General features: G+C 34.2%; 8 non-coding genes across 8 annotated transcripts; all 8 read right to left on the bottom strand.

Moving 5' to 3' along the window:
* Positions 1 to 356: 356 nt before the first annotated feature.
* On the bottom strand, positions 357 to 428 carry Trnaw-cca (transfer RNA tryptophan (anticodon CCA)). The gene has a single exon. It is a non-coding gene; the product is annotated as a tRNA-Trp (tRNA).
* A 398-nt stretch (positions 429 to 826) lies between these two features.
* On the bottom strand, positions 827 to 898 carry Trnaw-cca (transfer RNA tryptophan (anticodon CCA)). The gene has a single exon. It is a non-coding gene; the product is annotated as a tRNA-Trp (tRNA).
* A 369-nt stretch (positions 899 to 1,267) lies between these two features.
* On the bottom strand, positions 1,268 to 1,339 carry Trnaw-cca (transfer RNA tryptophan (anticodon CCA)). Its single transcript has one exon. It is a non-coding gene; the product is annotated as a tRNA-Trp (tRNA).
* Positions 1,340 to 1,541: 202 nt separating this feature from the next.
* Trnaw-cca (transfer RNA tryptophan (anticodon CCA)) lies at positions 1,542 to 1,613 on the bottom strand. Its single transcript has one exon. It is a non-coding gene; the product is annotated as a tRNA-Trp (tRNA).
* A 697-nt stretch (positions 1,614 to 2,310) lies between these two features.
* Trnaw-cca (transfer RNA tryptophan (anticodon CCA)) lies at positions 2,311 to 2,382 on the bottom strand. The gene has a single exon. It is a non-coding gene; the product is annotated as a tRNA-Trp (tRNA).
* A 153-nt stretch (positions 2,383 to 2,535) lies between these two features.
* Trnaw-cca (transfer RNA tryptophan (anticodon CCA)) lies at positions 2,536 to 2,607 on the bottom strand. The gene has a single exon. It is a non-coding gene; the product is annotated as a tRNA-Trp (tRNA).
* Positions 2,608 to 2,827: 220 nt separating this feature from the next.
* On the bottom strand, positions 2,828 to 2,899 carry Trnaw-cca (transfer RNA tryptophan (anticodon CCA)). Its single transcript has one exon. It is a non-coding gene; the product is annotated as a tRNA-Trp (tRNA).
* Positions 2,900 to 3,119: 220 nt separating this feature from the next.
* On the bottom strand, positions 3,120 to 3,191 carry Trnaw-cca (transfer RNA tryptophan (anticodon CCA)). Its single transcript has one exon. It is a non-coding gene; the product is annotated as a tRNA-Trp (tRNA).
* Positions 3,192 to 22,784: the final 19,593 nt, after the last annotated feature.

Below are 22,784 nucleotides of genomic sequence, written 5' to 3'. Positions count from 1 at the left end.
AAAGGTGATCAATTGAATAAGCTGTAGTCATACCAGGCATGCGCAGAAACGAGAAAAATAAATCTGCATCCGGGTATTTTGCAGGTATTCTCCGGTGTCTTATTTGCTGGTAGAAGCTTAGCCTATTACTAGTAGTATGCCCACTTTAGCGTTTACTGTGTGTACTGTACTCTACATTAAAAAATGATAAAAGAGATATACAGTTACATACATTCGATAATATTAAACTACATGTATTTAAAATTTGGCTAGGCATTGATAGCCCTATAATGGCAAAAAAAAATAATAAATTTCCTCTCTGTAAATAATAGTATGTAGCCATGAATTGATTTAAAAATCAAAAAAATAAATGTCACTGACCCCGACGTGATTTGAACACGCAACCTTCTGATCTGGAGTCAGACGCGCTACCGTTGCGCCACGGAGTCAGATATATGGGAAATTGACATTTTCGCGAAAAATAAATAGCTTGATTTAACCATCTGAATATGGAGTTACGAATTATGCTACAATTTCAAAATGTGAAAAGATTTATTATGTGGTCGTATATCGGATTTCCTAATGAATTATTAATTGAAATTGTGACCGAATATAAATTCTGAAAAAAAGAGGATTATTTAAAATAAAACGATAATTTAGAATAAGTTTTATACCATCACAATATTAGCACAACCGTAGGCCAATCAAAATTGAATTAAAATTTAAAAATAGTTTAGTTTGTGAAAAAAAAGTTTAAAAAAAAGAAACAAAAAATCAAAAAAAGTGAATGTGAATTAAATTAAATGATAATATGCCTATCACGTGTAATGTTATAAAAAAATTTGACTGACCCCGACGTGATTTGAACACGCAACCTTCTGATCTGGAGTCAGACAAGCTACCGTTGCGCCACGGAGTCAGATAATCAAACGGTTGCATGTTGGTAACGTGGATTTCGTAATTAGTAATGGAAGTTATTATTTTTCAAATTTACGTTACTGACCCCGACGTGATTTGAACACGCAACCTTTTGATCTGGAAAATTTAAAATAAGTTTTATATCATGACAATATTAGCACAACCGGATTGTGTCTATTCAAAATTTAACTCATTAAGTAGGCCAATCAAAACTAATTCAACTGAATCGTTTAATTTAAAAAAAAAAAAGAAAACAACAAAATCCAAAAAGTGAATGTGAATTAAAGTAAATGAAAATTATGCCTCTCACGTTTAAAAAAACATTAAAACCCAAACTGACCCCGAGTTTCAATGTTGTAAAAAATCTGAGTGACCCCGACGTGATTTGAACACGCAACCTTCTGATCTGGAGTCAGACGCGCTACCGTTGCGCCACGGAGTCAGATTAAGGTGTTTAACTTGTTGTCTGGTATCTGTAAACCTGTATCTGAAAAACAAAAACATTTATGCATTTTTTATTTGTTCGCATTCATTTATTATTAAGTTGGGTACTTTAGTTATACACATTTTAAATGTATTGTCTTAGAAAAAAAAAATTAAAACCCAAACTGACCCTGAGTTGCAATGTTATAAAAAATTCTGACTGACCCCGACGTGATTTGAACACGCAACCTTCTGATCTGGAGTCAGACGCGCTACCGTTGCGCCACGGAGTCAGATACACAAACGGTTGCGTGTTTGTAACGTGGATTTCCGTGCCCTTGAAACATTACGAACTACCTGTTGTTTGCGAGTCAATTCGGGGTTTCTAATACCTGGCCTTATTCGAAGCCTTAAATAAATATAAAATAGAATCCAACTTGGAAACTGAAATTATTGAATTTGAGGTGCCATGTCATAAAAGAACATTAGCAAATACATTGTATATGTAGATTCTGATAGCGATAGGGCTATTATTAAAGATAAAGGTGAAATATTCACATTTGGTTTGCCGAGATAGGTTGATTTTAGAATTAGTGTTTCGAAACAATTATTGTTTTTGAAAAGTTAAGGGAACTACCAAACCGTCAGTAAACTCACTGCATTAACCCATAGAGATACATATAGCAAATATATCTATGATTAACCTGTGCTATACCATGACAGAACGGCCACAAAGGCGGAATGGCGAATTGCTCTCTTCATTGATTGCTTTGTTGTTTTATTAATTCATTATCTGACTCTGAAAAACAATGGTTATTGTTTTAGCAAAGAATAATTCATTACATTAATGTAAGTGAGGAAGAGGGTGGATTATGGTGTTGGATTAACATAATGTTACCTATATTTAAACATGGATTTGAATTTATTATTTTACTATTTATATAAAAATCTATAATGAGTCTATTCTGTACGAAAATATAAAATACTGACTGACCCCGACGTGATTTGAACACGCAACCTTCTGATCTGGAGTCAGACGCGCTACCATTGCGCCACGGAGTCAGATAATTTAACGTGTAACTGATTTGTTGATAGTAATGAAGAATTGTATACATATTTTTTTATTGACATTATTAAACCGAAACAAAAACTTGAATATGAATCGTAATTGAAATTAAACATCATATTATGATGGGAGATGAGAAAAAAGATAACTGACCCCGACGTGATTTGAACACGCAACCTTCTGATCTGGAGTCAGACGCGCTACCGTTGCGCCACGGAGTCAGATTACGGTGTTTAACTTGTTGTCCGGTATCTGTAAACCTGTATCTGAAAAACAAAAACATTTATGCTTTTATTATTTGTTCGCATTCATTTATTATTAAGTTGGGTACTACTCTACATATTTTAATTATACACATTTTAAATGTATTAATCTTAGATTAAAAAAAAAAAAATTAAAACCCAAACTGACCCTGAGTTGCAATGTTGTAAAAAATCTGACTGACCCCGACGTGATTTGAACACGCAACCTTCTGATCTGGAGTCAGACGCGCTACCGTTGCGCCACGGAGTCAGATTACGGTGTTTAACTTGTTGTCCGGTATCTGTAAACCTGTATCTGAAAAACAAAACATTTATGCATTTTTTATTTGTTCGCATTCATTTATTATTAAGTTGGGTACTACTCTACATATTTTAATTATACACATTTTAAATGTATTGTCTTAGATTTAAAAAAAAAAAAAATTAAAACCCAAACTGACCCTGAGTTGCAATGTTGTAAAAAATCTGACTGACCCCGACGTGATTTGAACACGCAACCTTCTGATCTGGAGTCAGACGCGCTACCGTTGCGCCACGGAGTCAGATATGATTGTTTGAATTTTCTAAATGCATTACTGACATTAATTTATAGGCCTATTAATTTATTGATACAGTACAAATAGTCAGGGTAGGTTTATTTCCTGTTTTTTTATGTTGTAAGTTTTTATATGCCTTATTTATATTAGTTTTTGATATTTAATTTAATTTTGTGTATTTATTTTTAAAGAAATTGTCCTGTTATAAGGTTTAAAAGCAATCACCTTTGTCTGGTTTGAGATTTAATATCTTTAATTAGTCACTAATGTATGATACAACATATGGACGTATAGTTGAGAATTGAGAACAAACTGGTTAGCTTTTAAACAAATTAAGGTAACTTATTGGTGGTTAAAATTGAATACGAAATTAAATAATTAATTGGTAAAGCACATTTTGCAATTTTGTGCACATTTGGTTGGTAATAAGTAGATGTTTGATATCGCAATCTGGCAGGAACAACGATTCACACGTCAGTTCCTGATAGGCTGCCTACCTTTCCCGTTTTGTATTTCACAATAGGGTTTGTTTGGTCTTGTTTCAATATAGTACATTAGACTTAAAGATGTATTGTCCCCCAACAACATGAAAAATGAAGATTAATTAAATCAGACTTTGAATAGGTTATTTTGTAGTTTTAATAGAGTTAATCCCTTTCATAAAAAAAAAATGTTTTCTCATATAAAATGACAAAATAAATGGTCAAATTGAATTTTAAAAAAAACATTGGCTGGCAGCCAATTTGACTATTTTTGATTTAAATTGCCGTTTTTTCAGGTAAATACATTGTTTTCGATTCAATTTTTGTTCAAAGTGGAAAACTATTATGTGACATTAAAATGGCATATTCAACAAAAAAGAATGTAAAAAATACAATTTAAGAAACGATTAAATAGTTTAAAAACTGTTGATGTGTAACGGAAAGTTAACATGATTATTTGAAAGTAGAGTCACAAAGAAAGATGAATAATAATAATGTATATAATATACAATGGCCAAGGCTTATATTGAAGTAAAATGCTCGAAAGAGGAATGAATGATGAATGAATTGATTGATGGATGGATGGATGAATGAATGAATGAATTGATGGATGGATGGATGAATGAATGAATGAATGAATGAATGAATTGATGGATGGATGGATGTATGAATGAATGAATGAATGAATGAATTGATGGATGGATGGATGGATGAATGAATGAATGAATGAATGATGAATGAATTGATTGATGGATGGATGGATGGATGGATGTATGAATGAATGAATGAATTGATGGATGGATGGATGGATGAATGAATGAATGAATGAATGAATGAATGAATTGATGGATGGATGGATGGATGGATGAATGAATGAATGAATTGATTGATGGATGGATGGATGGATGAATGAATGAATTGATTGATTGATTGATTGATTGATTGATTGATGGATGGATGGATGAATGAATGAATGAATGAATGAATGAATGAATTGATTGATGGATGGATGGATGGATGGATGAATGAATGAATGAATTGATTGATTGATTGATTGATTGATTGATTGATTGATTGATTGATGGATGGATGGATAAATGAATTGATTGATGGATGAGCCATTTTTCAGGAAACTATTTCGTCATTGAGTCAGGTAAAAAATAAGATAAACATTTGCAGTTCAACCTGAACGAAAACAAAACCTTATTGGATTGATTGTTATCAATTGAATGCACCTGCAAATATTATTATAGATGAGAAAGTGAAAACTTGGCATACCCTGTGTAAAATCATAAAAAGCTTTCATTCTTTAAAACTGGCCTATTTGACTACAATAAAGCAATCAGTATAGAAAGATTTGTACGTCTGATGAAAATGTCTTCTTTTACGAATGAATTGAAAACAGAGAATAAAAACAAACGTGAATACTGGTCTGATGATATGGAAAGGCACCAAGAAAATGGAAATGAAGAGTTAACAGTGGTGGAAAGAGATCCAGAAAACGTGTCTTCGTTGAATGGAAGAGACACAGGCGATGCAAGCAGTATCCAAATGGAAAGAGAAAAAGCAGCGTTTTCTACATTTAAAAACATGCAAAATAATAGTAGATTCGTTGAAGATGGCCGTGTTTCGTCAATGATTGTGTTTTTCTGCTTAATTTCATTTTACATTGCTTTTCTGTTTGCTTTCTACAGTAGCGGACGCTATGCTGTGCATAGTGACATTTTGGATTGGATTGTTATCATTATTCACTCGATTTCCATGATAATAATGATGTACATTCTGCGAAAGAAGAAATCATGGCAATGGTTAGGTATTATTAAAAGTCCACAAAGATGTTTGTTCTCGAACGATGAACTCCGACCTCTTCTTTTGGAGTCTGAAGATACACACTCTCAAAACGCGTCTGAGCCTCTTATCGGTGTTTATATCTTTGGAATTTTTAACATTATTCTGTCAATGATGTATATTACAGTTATTGGAAGATGTGTCCCTTTATTAACTAGCCGCACCGATAAATACCGTAACATTGTTTTCATAACATCTAACTGTTTGCAAGTGTTTTTTACAATTGCTCAAGTGGCGTTCTTTAGATGTTTCAGAGGTGCCTCCTTCACGAACTGTTCTTTGTTCCAATATGCATTCATTTTAACCATGTCTGCGAACATCCTCAGCTGGATGGAAAGCATTACAAAGGAAAGTTGTGCTGTGCTTGGGATAAAAGCAGAATATCAAGAATTGGATTGGCGATTGATTGATTTACAATCAGCAAATTCGTCAAACAGCAAAGATGAAGTCGTCTGGTGCTACAATCAACTCTTGATACAAAATCCTTTACAGACGTTCTTGAGTATTTTCAAACCATTTTCAAAAGAGTACAATATTTTGGCTGTTAGTATTCTTCTACACTTCTGGACGAGTTTGCAGTCGAGTGATAGTAATGCCGCTATGCGTACAAGTAGGAATATGCTAAATGGTGGTACTATAAATACCAACACAAACATGAATCATGATGTGAACACAGATCGTGTAAGAAGGCGCTGCATACGGCCATCTATTCCTAACGAAAACATGAACCATCACGTGACGGTGCAGTCTATGGAACGCAAATCAGGCAAGATTAACTGCAGTCAGTTGTTTATGGATCGTGTTGCTAGTATCTATCTTACTGCTATCTGCATATATGATATGTACGACAGAGTTCTATACTCTGATCCAACATAATATTATTGGTGTCTTACAAATATATACTCTAGCATTTTACAAATCTACAATGATCATTGCTATAGTACTTGGAAATAAGTACCTTGATAAAAATCGACAAGAATTCTGTCAATCGCTAAACAGAAGCGAAATGCTTCTTCTGTTTTGCCTAATCGGTGTATTTGTGTTGAGCTGTTGTAATGGTATATCGGCAACTGGTAACTTGATAGAAGATTTTAAGAATCTCACAAATACGAAAGAAATCGATTCATCTGCAATTAGTTACAACCTAACCAAACAAATCGGTCTTATTTTAATGATAGTAATAAACATAGTACAGTCAAGTATGCAAACAATGCTCATCCTGAAAACTCGAAGATCCGTGAGTGTCGATAATGACGCTAAAGTTATCATTCGTCGTTGTTTTATTTATTTAATGATAGCTAATGCCACTCACTGGCTGAGTGATATATTCGTATCCCCTGATTCTAAAATGTACTCTTCCGATACAAATGATTTAATGTTCGGAAAGTCCATTATCATTATTAACATTATATTCTTTCCACTTGCTGCATATTATCGGTTCACTTCAGTAGATTTACTCTATCACGCCAATAAAACTTTAAAGAAGGGGCACGAATAGGCACAAGGTTCAGATGTCTTATTTGAGACCGGTGTAATCCATCGAACATGAAAGTAGAGTTCTGAAATGTCGCATAGAAATCAGAATCTATGCTAAGTTTACCTAATAGATGATACAATACGACCGAAAGTAAATAATATTTTACGAACACAATTGTTATTCTTATCTATAAGAAGTGAAACCAAATCAGGATAAGAAACAAATTTTCCCTTTTTACGGAATTAGTTCAGTACACATTTATTCGGCTGTGCATGCAAGGATCACATTGAAGGATAGTAATTGACTAGTAGGATTGGAAAACTATGTCTTGTTCTTACAATGCAGTGACATCAGATGCAGAGATAAAAATAGAACCTCGAAGTATCTCTTCGTGTGTGGATGGAAAGTGGGACGGTCAAAATATTCCTAATGGTACAAGCAGTTTCATTCAGGATGGCCGTTTATCGTCAATGATTGTGTTGTTCTGCTTAATTTCATTTTACATTGCTTTGCTGTTTGCTTACTATAGTAACGGACGCTATAGTATTCATGGGGACATTTTGGATTGGATTGTTATCATTATCCATTCAATTTCCATGATAATAATGATGTACATTCTGCGAAAAAAGAGATCATGGCAAGAGCTTGACTGTATTAGATATCCTCAAAGACAGTCGCTACCTAGTGATGAACGTCAATCACTCCTTTTAGAAGAAGAGGGAGAGATAAAATCACAAAATGTCTCTGAACCTCTTGTCGGTGTTTATGTCTTTGGTACCTTGAACATCATTCTATCAGTAACGTACATTGTACTTATTGGAATATGTTTCCCTTTACTATCTAGAGGTATAGATAAATATCGACAGAGTGTGTTTATAATGCATAACTGTTTCCAAGTGTTTTTCACTTGCGTTCAAATGGCGTTCTTCAGATGTTTCAAAGGCGCTTCCTTCAAAAACTGTACTTTTCTCCAATATGCCTTTATCTTTACGATGTCTTCGAATATTCTCAGCTGGATGGATAGTGTTGGGAAGGAAAGTCTTGCTGTAAGTGGAATACCAGCTGAATATCAGGAACTGGATTGGCCACAGATTGATTTGCATCCAGTAAATGTGTCAACTAAAAACAATAAGGTCTTACTGTGCTACGATCAAATTCAAACTCCTCTACGTACATTCTTGAGCAGTCTTCAACCATTTTCGAAAGAGTATAATATTGTGGGTGCGAGTATTCTGCTGCACTATTGGATGAGTTTACATCCCAATGACAGGAAAGCCACACGCACAAGGATGATAGAAAGTAGTCATACGTACGGAACTACAGCCACCAACTACGACAACAGAAATCAAGTTAGAAGGCGCTGCAGAACAGTTCGCACGAGCACCGCTATGTCAGAAGAACGCACAACAAATAATACTAACTATAACTGCTGTCAATGGATAGCATTGGCATTATTTATCTTACTGCCATCTGTTTTTATTATAGGTATGACAGAATTGTATACCTTTATCCAAAATGATATATTTGGTACCATACTAGTATTTGCTCTGTTGATTTACAAATCTACCATGATTATTGCTGTAGTTTTTGCCAATAAGTACTTTAATCAAACGCAACAACGATTTTGTAAATCTTTAAACAGAAGCGAATCACTTCTTCTGTTCTGCCTAATCGGTGTATTTGTGTTGAGCTGCTGTGACGGTGTTTCTGCAACTGGAAAATTGATAACAGATTTCCAGAATCTCACAGAAACGGCGGAAATCAACAAATATGATATTAATGATAGCATAGCAAGACAAGTCGGTCTCATTTTATTGGCAGTTATTAGCTTAGTACAAACAAGTCTGCAAACTATGCTCATCATAAACATTCGACGAATTACGAGTATCGATAATGACGCTACAGTTGTCATTCGACGTTGTTTGAATTATTTAATGATAACCAATGCCACCATCTGGCTGAGTGATATAGTTGTGAATCCGGACTCCAACACGTGCTATTCGGATACATATGAGTTTATGTTCGGAAACACAATGGTAATTATTATCATCATTTTCCGTCCACTTACTGCATATTATCGATTCTCTTCAGTAGAATTGATCAACCAAGCTAGTAAATCTTTGAAGAATTGACTAACCTAAATGTAAGACTCATTTAATAATCCATTTAGTATAAACTCTGCTGCTCTATACAATCTAGAGTACTTAATTTTATTGATATCAATTTTGATTCCGCATTTCTGCAAGAACTTGAAAGAAAATAAAAAAACATTGGCCTTTGTCAATCAAAACTGATTTAGGTTTAAATATATTGTATAAATAGTGTTTCTGAAGTGATTTTTATATGAATTGTAATTATATATTATATATTTTTTGCTTTTGCTTGCAAATTCGCTTCAATTTGACCAATATATAGCGTTCCATACTTTCACAATTTTGTTAATTAACAATACTCTCTATCTAGACAGAACATTTTTAAACAAGACAGAAAGCCTGTTAATATTTTTAGTTTTGTGATAACGTAGTTTTTACATTTTATAAACAATTAAACCGCTTTCGTAAAACAGAAAATTCTCTTCACATAAATTGTTAAAATACTGTAGTTTTGATTAAATAAATGTTACGATTCTTGAATTTGAAATAGATTCGATTTGTTCTGTTTTTTAAGGAAGTTAAAAAATGGCGCTAAATACAACAATGAGTTAGGCCTGCAACTAGTCAATTGAGATACGTTTCACTATCAACAAATATTCTTTCGAACAGAGGTAGAGAATTATATTCAAAGTATATTTGTACAGATAGCAATGACATTTTCTGTCGTTTGACCAATCATGTTAAGTTTGACCGAAATCGATGAATACCCTATGTCTACGAAGAGGTTTATACTTGGACATGAGCGTTACCACCGTTTCTATTGACCAAGCGTGATATGAGTGTAATCCATCGAACATTCTTCTTCATGAAAGTAGCGTTCTGAGATGTCGCATAGAAATCAGAATCTATGCCAAGTTTACCTAATAGATGATACAATACGACCGAAAGTGAATAATATTTTACGATTTAAACACAATTATTATTCTTATCTATAAGAATTGAAACTAAATCAGAATAAGAAACAAATTTTCATTTGTTACGGAATTAGTTCAGTACACATTGATTCGGCTGTGCAAGGATCACATTGAAGGATAGTAATCGACTAGTAGGATTGGAAAACTATGTCTTGTTCTTACAATGCAATGACATCAAATGCAGAGATAAAAATAAAACATCAAAATATGTCTTCGTGTGTGGATGGAAAGTGGGACAGTCAAAATACTCCTAATGGTACAAGCAGTTTCATCCAGGATGGCCGTTTATCGTCAATGATTGTGTTGTTCTGCTTAATTTCATTTTACATTGCTTTGTTGTTTTCTTATTATAGTAACGAACGCTATATTGTTCATGGGGACATTTTGGATTGGATTGTTATCATTATACATTCGATTTCCATGATAATAATGATGTACATTCTGCGAAAAAAGAGATCATGGCAAGAGCTTGACTTTATTAGATATCCTCAAAGAAAGTCGTTAATTAGTGATGAACGTCAACCACTCCTTTTAGAAGAAGAGGGAGAGATAAAATCACAAAATGTCTCTGAACCTCTTGTCGGCGTTTATGTCTTTGGTACTTTGAACATCATTCTATCAGTAACGTACATTATACTTATTGGAATATGTGTCCCTTTACTATCTAGAGGTATAGATAAATATCGACAGAGTGTGTATGTAGTGCACAACGTTTTCCAAGTATTTTTCACTTGCGTTCAAATGGCGTTCTTCAGATGTTTCAAAGGCGCTTCCTTCAAAAACTGTACTTTTCTCCAATATGCATTTATCTTTACGATGTCTTCGAATATTCTCAGCTGGATGGATAGTGTTGGGAAGGAAAGTCTCACTGTAAGTGAAATACCAGATGAATATCAGGAACTGGATTGGCCACAGATTGACTTGCATCCAGTAAATGTGTCTAAAAACGATAAGGTCTTAATGTGCTACGATCAAATTCAAACTCCTCTACGTACATTCTTGAGCAGTCTTCAACCATTTTCGAAAGAGTATAATATTGTGGGTGTAAGTATTCTGCTGCACTATTGGATGAGTTTGCATCCAAAAGACAGAAATACAGCCACACGCACAAGGATGGTAGGAAGTACGTACGGAACTACAACCACCAATTACGACAACAGAAATCAAGTTAGACGGCGCTGCAGAACAGTTCGCACGAGCACCGCAATGCCAGAAGAACGCACAACAAACAATACTAACTATAACTGTTGTCAATGGATAGCACTGGCAGTATTTATTTTACTACCATCTGTTTTTATTATAGGTATGACAGAATTTTATACACTTATTCAATATGATATATTTAGTTCCATACTGATATTTACTCTATCGCTGTACTCATTTTCAATGATCATTGCTACAATACTTTGCAAAAGATACCTAAACAATCGACAATTATTCATAAAGTCCCTAAACAGAAGCGAATCACTTCTTCTGTTCTGCCTAATCGGTGTATTTGTGTTGAACTGCTGTGACGGTGTTTCTGCAACTGGCAAGTTGATAGCAGATTTCCAGAATCTAACAGAAACGGTGGGAATCAACGAATATGATATTAATCTGAACATAGCGAGACAGTTCGGTGTCATTTTACTGGCAGTTATTAGCTTAGTACAAACAAGTTTACAAACAATGCTCATCCTAAAAATTCGACGAATTACGAGTATCGATAATGACGCTAAAGTTATCATTCGTCGTTGTTTGAATTATTTAATGATAACCAATGCCACTATCTGGCTGAGTGAAATAGTTGTGAATCCGGACTCTAAAACATGCTATTCGGATGCGCTTGATTTTATGTTCGGAAACACAATGGTAATTATTATCATCATTTTCCGTCCACTTGCTGCTTATTATCGATTCTCTTCAGTAGATTTGATCAACCAAGCCAGTAAATCTTTGAAGAATTGAATCCTACACTGACTTATTTACTGAATAAATCTTTGTTTCCAGAGTGTATTTTTATATTCCTATCATAGTAAAACTTCTCACACGAGCCGCGTAGGCTATCTGTATGCTCAATGAGTTTGGACACCAGTCACCGATACTCGTACGTTACTATGTCTAGAGACATAGACTTCGGTAATCTTCAGTTTTCTTGTCTTCTCTTTGATCATTTTTGTATTTAGTTAAATATATTCATATTTTCAGTTTTAATTAACCAATAGCGATGCTCATTGTAATTATAAATAACATTTCTTGATTTTTTTTTGGCGGTTCATTCTGGCGAAAAACATATCCACGTAAGCATTTTAACTGACCAATCAGAGCCTGACTTCTTTTCTATACTCGCTTCTATTCTAACATGTATCCATCGTTGGTAAACGCAATTTTTCTGTCAAACATTCAAATTATATATAAATTACATATTACATATACTGTATTATATAATTCGTCAATGTTGACCTTTGACCTGCAATATTTTTAATAAAAAACATTAAAATCTGATTATCTTTTTAATCTAGTGTAGATGAAAACTGAAACTGAATGTTAAAAAGTTTCTGTTGTTAACAATGCTAGATAAGAATGATATTAAAATTCAGTTATTTTTTAGCTTTATGATTGACATAAGACCACACATTACTTCTCTATAAATACAAAAATAGTGGATTCCTCGTGTACAGCACTTGTGTTTAACACCCGGGGTTGACACACATACACCTTTGCTGCTTATTGCGCCCCATACAGATGAGCATCTGTCGTGTATGGTGTAGAGCTAAGAAATTGTGTATTGGGAATGAAAGGTAACGGAAAATGGAAGATATGACTTTGGTGGACAGAACAACAACATACAACAATAATCCGTATGTACAAAACGTTAATATTTCTTCATCTGACGAAGAAATTACAACAAGAAATCAAGAAGTTCAAAATATGTCTTGGTGTATGGATGAAACGGAAAAATCAGGAGATCAAAGAACAACCTGTGATACAAGCAGTTTCGTCGAGGATGGCCGTATATCGTCAATGATGATTTTTATCTGCATAATTTCACTTTACACTGCTTTGATGTTTGCTTACTATAGTAGCGGACGCTATATTGTTCATGGGGACATTTTGGATTGGATTGGTATCATTATCCATTCGATTTCCATAATAATAATGATGTACATTCTGCGAAAGAGAAGATCATGGCAAGAGCTTGACCTCATTAGATGTCCTATAAGACAGTTGTTTTGTCATGATGAACGTCAACCACTCCTTTTACAAGATTTTTCACCAACAGAGATAAAATCACAAAATGTCTCTGAACCTCTTGTTGGCGTTTATGTTTTTGGTACCTTGAACATCATTCTTTCAGTAACGTACATTGTACTCATTGGAATGTGTGTTTCTCTACTAACTAGAGGAATAGAAAAATATCGACAGGGTGTGTTAATAATGCACAACTGTTTCCAAGTGTTCTTCACGTGCGTTCAAGTAGCGTTCTTCAGATATTTTAAAGGCACCTCTTTCAGAAACTGCTCCTTTTTCCAATATGCATTTATCTTTACGATGTCTTCGAATATTGTGAGCTGGGTTGATAGTGTCGGAAAAGAAAGTTATGCTGTAAGCGGTATGCTGGCTGAATATCAGGAACTGGATTGGCCACTGATTGATTTACAGGCAGTAAATATGTCAAATAAGAACGATAAGGTCTTACTGTGCTACGATCTAATTCAAACTCCTCTACGTACATTCTTGAGCAGTCTTCAACCATTTTCGAAAGAGTATAATATTGTGGGTGCGAGTATTCTGCTGCACTATTGGATGAGTTTGCATCCCAGAGACAGTAAAGCCACACGCACAAGGATGGTAGGAAGTACGTACGGAACTACAGGCTCCAGTCACGACAACAGAGATCACGTTAGACGGCGCTGCAGGACACAACGCACGAGCACCGCTATGGCAGAAGAACGCACAGCAAGCAATACTAACTATAACTGTTGTCAATGGATAGCATTGGCAGTATTTATCTTACTACCATCTGTATTTATTATAGGTATGACAGAATTGTATACCTTTATCCAATATGATATATTTGGTACCATACAAGTATTTACTCTTTTAATTTACAAATCTACAATGATTATTGCTGTAGTACTGGCCAAAATGTGCCTTAACAAAACTCAACAATTGTCTAGTCCTAAGTCCTTAAGCAGAAGCGAATCACTTCTTCTCTTCTGCCTAATCGGTGTATATGTGTTGAGTTGCTGTGGCGGTGTTTCTGCAGCTGGCAAATTGATAGCAGATTTTCAAAATCTATCGGCGGAGAAGGTGGAAATCAATGAATTTCAAATTAATCAAAGCATAGCAAGACAGTTCGGTCTCATTTTACTGGCAGTTATTAGCTTAGTACAAACAAGTCTGCAAACAATGCTCATCCTAAAAATTCGACGAATTAGGAGTATCGATAATGACGCTAAAGTTATCATTCGTCGTTGTTTAAAGTATTTAATGATAGTTAATGCCACTCTGTGGTTGAGTAATATAGTTGTGTCTCCTGACTCTAAAACATGCTATTTCGATACAAATTATTTTATGTTCGGAAAAACTATGGATATCGTTTACATCACTTTCCGCCCTCTTGCCGCCTATTATCGATTCACTTCGGTAGATTTGCTGTACCAAGCCAGTAAATCTTTGGAGAATTGACTAACATACATGTAAGACTTATCAATTAAATAATCACTATTTAGTTTAAATTCGTTTATTTTTAACAATTAATATCAATATTCTCATTGTAATTATAAATAGCAGTTCTTGATTATATTTTCTTAATTCTGGCAAGAACGAACAATCACTAAGGAGCCTTTCTAAAACAAAACTACAGCTCACTATGTCGGTCAGTTGGTCGGTCGGTCGGTAAACACTAACTTGAGCACGCGACTGCAGCCATGTAATGGCCTTGTTTATATTGTATATATTATAATTCATGTGTTTATATTTATTTTTTATGCTACAATTGCATTTTTACTCCGAATGGTACAAGACGTATAGCATGTTAACCATATAGACACACCAGCATTATATCTAAAGGCACGTAGGCTACATTGTTATACGTTGTTTTTGAACATTCATTGTTCATGCCTTATAGAAATAGTTTTTGTTTATACAGCAGTACAATAGAATGATCTTTAAACACTATGCTATTTAAAGTAGACGTCTTATTATGTTTTTCAACTTTTTAGATTAAACAAAATAACTGTAATACTATTGTATGTTTGGAAACGAAAATTCAATCAATCGATCAATCAATCAATGAAGGATCTAATGATAAAATTGGGAAATAACCTTAGTATACCCATTCTTCGGGAAATACCTACACTGTATACACTAAAACACATAGTATTGGGACGGATCGTATTCATACCCTTATACAAATAATGTACAATACTGTACTAGTTTCAAACTACAGGAAATAATTGCAGTGTGAGTTGTATGGTGTAATTGAGAGCTAAGAATAATAATGTCTTCACTTGGAAATGGAAAAGCAACAATACCAAGAAATAGATTGTCTGCCAGTAAATATGTCAAATAACACCAATAATGTAATAAGCCTATGGTGTAACGATCAAACTCCTCTACGTACAATCTTGAGCAATCTTCAACAATTTTCAAAAGAGTATAATATTGTGGGTGCAAGTATTCTGCTGCACTATTGGATGAGTTTGCATCCCAAAGACAGAAATACAGCCACACGCACAAGGATGGTAGGAAGTACGTACAGACCTACAGCCAACAATTTTACAAAAATCCTGTTAGAAAGCGCTGCAGAACACCCACACAAAATGACCGCTTTCCACACGACAGAATAAGCCAACGCACAACAAACAATACTAACTATAACTTGCAGTATTTATCTTACTACCATCTGTTTTTATTATAGGTATGACAGAATTGTATACCTTTATCCAATATGATACATTTGGTATTATAGTATTTGCGCTGTTGATTTACAAATCTATACCATGATTATTGCTATAGTATTTGCCAATAAGAACTTTAATCAAACTCAACAACGATTGTGTAAATCTTGAAAAAGAAGCGAATCACTTCTTCTGACAAAGAGGAACAATTTTTAAATTTAATTATAATCCATTCAGTAACTAAAATTGGTTTTCATGTTTTATAGGCCTATAAATAATATACCACTAAATACAGTAAAACATTTGCGATTTAATACTTTGTTAAAACTGTTACTGTCATAGTCGATTGAAATAGTACATGTAACGATACACCTCTACGACGTTTAAATTTTGTGTAATTATTAATTAATACAAACGTTGAGAAGCAACTGTCAGTAATAAAGTTTATTTGTATATTATGTGTTTATTATATCTAACAGTACCCACACTCACAGTAAGTAATTTGTCAAATGGCGACTAAAAAAGGTTTAAGTTTATCCCACAAGGGCCCATAAATTTACCTACTTGTTAAACCAAATAATTATACTGTACTAGGAGACTGATAGATTGGAATATTCCATTCATCGCAAATCAATATATTTGTATAAACGTATATTAAATCTATCAAAAATGTCTTCAACATTATGATGCTGTACGTACTCGAGTTGTTCAACCGGTTTTCAGCTATTAAAATAAATTATCGTAGAAGGAGATAGGTAAATGCGAAGCATCCTGGCATATTGTGTGCGGGTATTTTTCAAGATGGACATCCATTAGACAGTGTATACCACGATCGGAATATACCCCTATTTGGGGCATATCGTTGATCCTAAATTCGTTTTAATTGTCAATAACTAATTATCTACATCAATTTAATTAGTAAACAGGGTTACATCAGGTGGTTAAAATCAGTACCGAAGTACGAACCAACTTTATATACCATCGAGTAAACATTCTAGAAGGAACGCGCGATTTACCGAAATTTTCCCTTACGTAAATTTATATATATATATATTGGCGTCAAATAAAATAAAATAAACAACTTTTTAGGGCTTATCAAAAGAGCATTAATTGTAACCATGGATGAAATACTGATGATGAGAAGGCGAAAATCAACCATAACATTCAATGATTGAAAAACCTAAAAATAAAATAGGGAAATAACCTGCCTTTTAATAAAATACATAATAGCCAGCCGGATTATTATGTAATTGTACAAGTTTTCAACGACACGATATAGTCGTACGCTGGTAGCGTTGTATGGTGTGAATTTATCGATCTAGGAAAATGTCTTCGTTTAGGAATGGAAAGTCAACAGAAAATGGAAACATTGAATACCTGCCTGATGTAGAAGAAAAGCTACAATATAATAGGTCTTTGGACAGTACAGCAACATACAACAATGATCTGTATGTACAAAAACAGCTAGAAGATAATATTTGTTCATCTGACGAGGAAATTTCAAAAATAAATCAAGAACCTTCGTTTGAGGATAGAACGGAAAAATCAGGAGATCAAAGAACAACTTGTGATACAAGCAGTTTCGTCGAGGATGGCCGTTTGTCGTCAATATTGGTGTTTTTCTGCTTAATTTCATTTTACATTGCTTTGCTGTTTGCTTACTATAGTAGCGGACGCTATAGTATTCATGGGGACATTTTGGATTGGATTGTTATCATTATCCATTCGATTTCAATAATAATAATGATGTACATTCTGCGAAAGAGAAGATCATGGCAAGAGCTTGTCTTTATTAGATATCCTCAAAGACAGTCGCTACCTAGTGATGAACGTCAACATCTCCTCTTAGAAGATTGTCCGCCACCAGAGGAGATTAAGTCCGAAAACGTCTCTGAACCTCTTGTCAGCGTTTATGTCTTTGGTACCTTGAGCATCATTCTATCAGTGACGCATATTGTACTTACTGGAATGTGTGTCCCTTTACTATCTAGAGGTATAGATAGATATCGACAGAGTGTGTTTATAATGCACACGTTTTTCCAAGTGTTTTTCACTTGCGTTCAAATGGCGTTCTTCAGATGTTTCAAAGGCGCCTCCTTCAAAAACTGTACTTTTCTCCAATATGCATTCATCTTTACGATGTCTTCGAATATTATCAGCTGGATAGATAGTGTCGGAAAAGAAAGTTATGCTGTAAGTGGAATACCAGCGGAATATCAGGAACTGGATTGGCCACAGATTGATTTAGAGCTAGCAAATAATATGTCAAATAAGAACGATAAGGTCTTACTGTGCGACGATAACATTCAAACTCCTCTACGTACATTCTTGAGCAGTCTTCAACCATTTTCGAAAGAGTATAATATTGTGGGTGCGAGTATTCTGCTGCACTATTGGATGAGTTTGCATCCCAGAGACAGTAAAGCCACACGCACAAGGATGGTAGGAAGTACGTACGGAACTACAACCACCAACTACGAAAAGAGAAATCACGTTGGAAGGCGCTGCAGGACACAACGCACGAGCACCGCTATGGCAGAAGAACGCACAGCAAGCAATACTAACTATAACTGTTGTCAAAGGATAGCATTGGCAGTATTTATCTTACTACCATCTGTATTTATTATAGGTATGACAGAATTGTATACCTTTATCCAATATGATATATTTGGTACCATACAAGTATTTACTCTTTTAATTTACAAATCTACAATGATTATTGCTGTAGTACTGGCCAAAATGTGCCTTAACAAAACTCAACAATTGTCTAGTCCTAAGTCCTTAAGCAGAAGCGAATCACTTCTTCTCTTCTGCCTAATCGGTGTATATGTGTTGAGTTGCTGTGGCGGTGTTTCTGCAGCTGGCAAATTGATAGCAGATTTTCAAAATCTATCGGCGGAGAAGGTGGAAATCAATGAATTTCAAATTAATCAAAGCATAGCAAGACAGTTCGGTCTCATTTTACTGGCAGTTATTAGCTTAGTACAAACAAGTCTGCAAACAATGCTCATCCTAAAAATTCGATGAATTAGGAGTATCGATAATGACGCTAAAGTTATCATTCGTCATTGTTTAAAGTATTTAATGATAGTTAATGCCACTCTGTGGTTGAGTAATATAGTTGTGTCTCCTGACTCTAAAACATGCTATTTCGATACAAATTATTTTATGTTCGGAAAAACTATGGATATCGTTTACATCACTTTCCGCCCTCTTGCCGCCTATTATCGATTCACTTCGGTAGATTTGCTGTACCAAGCCAGTAAATCTTTGGAGAATTGACTAACATACATGTAAGACTTATCAATTAAATAATCACTATTTAGTTTAAATTCGTTTATTTTTAACAATTAATATCAATATTCTCATTGTAATTATAAATAGCAGTTCTTGATTATATTTTCTTAATTCTGGCAAGAACGAACAATCACTAAGGAGCCTTTCTAAAACAAAACTACAGCTCACTATGTCGGTCAGTTGGTCGGTCGGTCGGTAAACACTAACTTGAGCACGCGACTGCAGCCATGTAATGGCCTTGTTTATATTGTATATATTATAATTCATGTGTTTATATTTATTTTTTATGCTACAATTGCATTTTTACTCCGAATGGTACAAGACGTATAGCATGTTAACCATATAGACACACCAGCATTAAATCTAGACTAAAGGCACGTAGCCTACATTGTTATACGTTGTTTTTGAACATTCATTGTTCATGCCTTGTGTAAATAGTTATTTGTTTATACAGCAGTAGAATAGAATGATCTTTTAACACTAATGCTATTTAAAGTAGATATCTTATTAGGTTTTTCAACTTGTAAGAGTAAACAAAATAACTGTAAGCCTATTGTATGATTGGAAACGAAAACTACGAAATTTCAATCAGCATTAAAATTCAATCAATAAATGATAGATCTAATGAAGAATTTGGGAAATAACCTTAGAATACCCATTCTCCGGGGCATACCTACACTCTATACATTAAAAACACATAGTATTGGGCCAGATTGTATTTAATGTACAATACTGTACTGTACTAGTTTCAAACTACAGGAAATAATTGCAGTGTTAGTTGTATGGTGTAGATTGAGAGCTAAGAATAATAGTGTCTTCACTTGGAAATGGAAAGGCAACAATACTAAGAAATAGATTGTCTGCCAGTGAATATGTCAAATAACACCAATAATTTAATAAGCCTATGGTGCAACGATAAAATCCAAACTACTCTACGTACATTCTTGAGCAGTCTTCAACAATTTTCAAAAGAGTATAATATTGTGGGTGCAAGTATTCTGCTGCACTATTGGATGAGTTTGCATCCCAAAGACAGAAATACAGCCACACGGATGGTAGGAAGTACGTACAGACCTACAGCCAACAATTTTACAAAAATCCTGTTAGAAAGCACTGCAGAACACCACACAAAATGACCGCTTTCCACACGACAGAATAAGCCAACGCACAACAAACAATACTAACTATAACTTGCAGTATTTATCTTACTACCATCTGTTTTTATTATAGGTATGACAGAATTGTATACCTTTATCCAATATGATACATTTGGTACTATAGTATTTGCGCCGTTGATTTACAAATCTATACCATGATTATTGCTATAGTATTTGCCAATAAGAACTTTAATCAAACTCAACAACGATTGTGTAAATCTTTAAAAAGAAGCGAATCACTTCTTCTGACAAAGAGGAACAATTTTTAAATTTAATTATAATCCATTCAGTAACTAAAATTGGTTTTCATGTTTTATAGGCCTATAAATAATATACCACTAAATACAGTAAAACATTTGCGATTTAATACTTTGTTAAAACTGTTACTGTCATAGTCGATTGAAATAGTACATGTAACGATACACCTCTACGACGTTTAAATTTTGTGTAATTATTAATTAATACAAACGTTGAGAAGCAACTGTCAGTAATAAAGTTTATTTGTATATTATGTGTTTATTATATCTAACAGTACCCACACTCACAGTAAGAAATTTGTCAAATGGCGACTAAAAAAGGTTTAAGTTTATCCCCCAAGGGCCCATAAATTTACCTACTTGTGTTAAACCAAATAATTATACTGTACTAGGAGACTGATAGATTGGAATATTCCATTCATCGCAAATCAATATATTTGTATAAACGTATATTAAATCTATCAAAAATGTCTTCAACATTATGATGCTGTACGTACTCGAGTTGTTCAACCGGTTTTCAGCTATTAAAATAAATTATCGTAGAAGGAGATAGGTAAATGCGAAGCATCCTGGCATATTGTGTGCGGGTATTTTTCAAGATGGACATCCATTAGACAGTGTATACCACGATCGGAATATACCCCTATTTGGGGCATATCGTTGATCCTAAATTCGTTTTAATTGTCAATAACTAATTATCTACATCAATTTAATTAGTAAACAGGGTTACATCAGGTGGTTAAAATCAGTACCGAAGTACGAACCAACTTTATATACCATCGAGTAAACATTCTAGAAGGAACGCGCGATTTACCGAAATTTTCCCTTACGTAAATTTATATATATATATATATATTGGCGTCAAATAAAATAAAATAAACAACTTTTTAGGGCTTATCAAAAGAGCATTAATTGTAACCATGGATGAAATACTGATGATGAGAAGGCGAAAATCAACCATAACATTCAATGATTGAAAAACCTAAAAATAAAATAGGGAAATAACCTGCCTTTTAATAAAATACATAATAGCCAGCCGGATTATTATGTAATTGTACAAGTTTTCAACGACACGATATAGTCGTACGCTGGTAGCGTTGTATGGTGTGAATTTATCGATCTAGGAAAATGTCTTCGTTTAGGAATGGAAAGTCAACAGAAAATGGAAACATTGAATACCTGCCTGATGTAGAAGAAAGGCTACAATATAATAGGTCTTTGGACAGTACAGCAACATACAACAATGATCTGTATGTACAAAAACAGCTAGAAGATAATATTTGTTCATATGACGAGGAAATTTCAGAAATAAATCAAGAACCTTCGTTTGAGGATAGAACGGAAAAATCAGGAGATCAAAGAACAACTTGTGATACAAGCAGTTTCGTCGAGGATGGCCGTATGTCGTCAATATTGGTGTTTTTCTGCTTAATTTCATTTTACATTGCTTTGCTGTTTGCTTACTATAGTAGCGGACGCTATAGTATTCATGGGGACATTTTGGATTGGATTGTTATCATTATCCATTCGATTTCAATGATAATAATGATGTACATTCTGCGAAAGAGAAGATCATGGCAAGAGCTTGACCTCATTAGATGTCCTATAAGACAGCTACCTAGTGATGAACGTCAACCACTCCTTTTAGAAGATCCCGCTTGAAATGAGCTAGACTAAATTCTTCTTCTGAAAAAGAAATGGCGGAAGTTCAAGAATAAAAAATAAAAATACGTTTTTAGGCTTTGTCACACGAACCATGAAGGAAATACAATTCAATCAACTTTAACATTCAAACAATCAATAAAGGACCTAAAAATAAAATAGGGAAATAAGCTTAGTATACGTGACATGCATAATAGCGAACCGGATTGTACTTATACCTTTATACAAATATGTATGAGTGTACTTGATATTTAAAAACAGACGACGACTGCTAACTGGTATAGCTGTATATCGGTGTAGAAAAAGAGCTAAGAAAATGTCTTCACTTGGGAATGGAAAGGTAACAGAAAATGGAAACACAAATGAACACCTGAATAGTGTGGAAGAAGATGAGCTAGAATATAATATGTCTTCCGAGGATGAACCAGCAACAGGAGACTGGTCTAGTGGGGAACGAGAACCAGAAG

The sequence above is a fragment of the Antedon bifida genome, chromosome 5 (genome assembly GCF_963402885.1).
Source record: "Antedon bifida chromosome 5, ecAntBifi1.1, whole genome shotgun sequence".
NCBI lineage: Eukaryota > Metazoa > Echinodermata > Crinoidea > Comatulida > Antedonidae > Antedon > Antedon bifida.
Note: the sequence above shows the minus strand (reverse complement) of the source record. Positions and strands in the feature narration are given on the sequence as shown.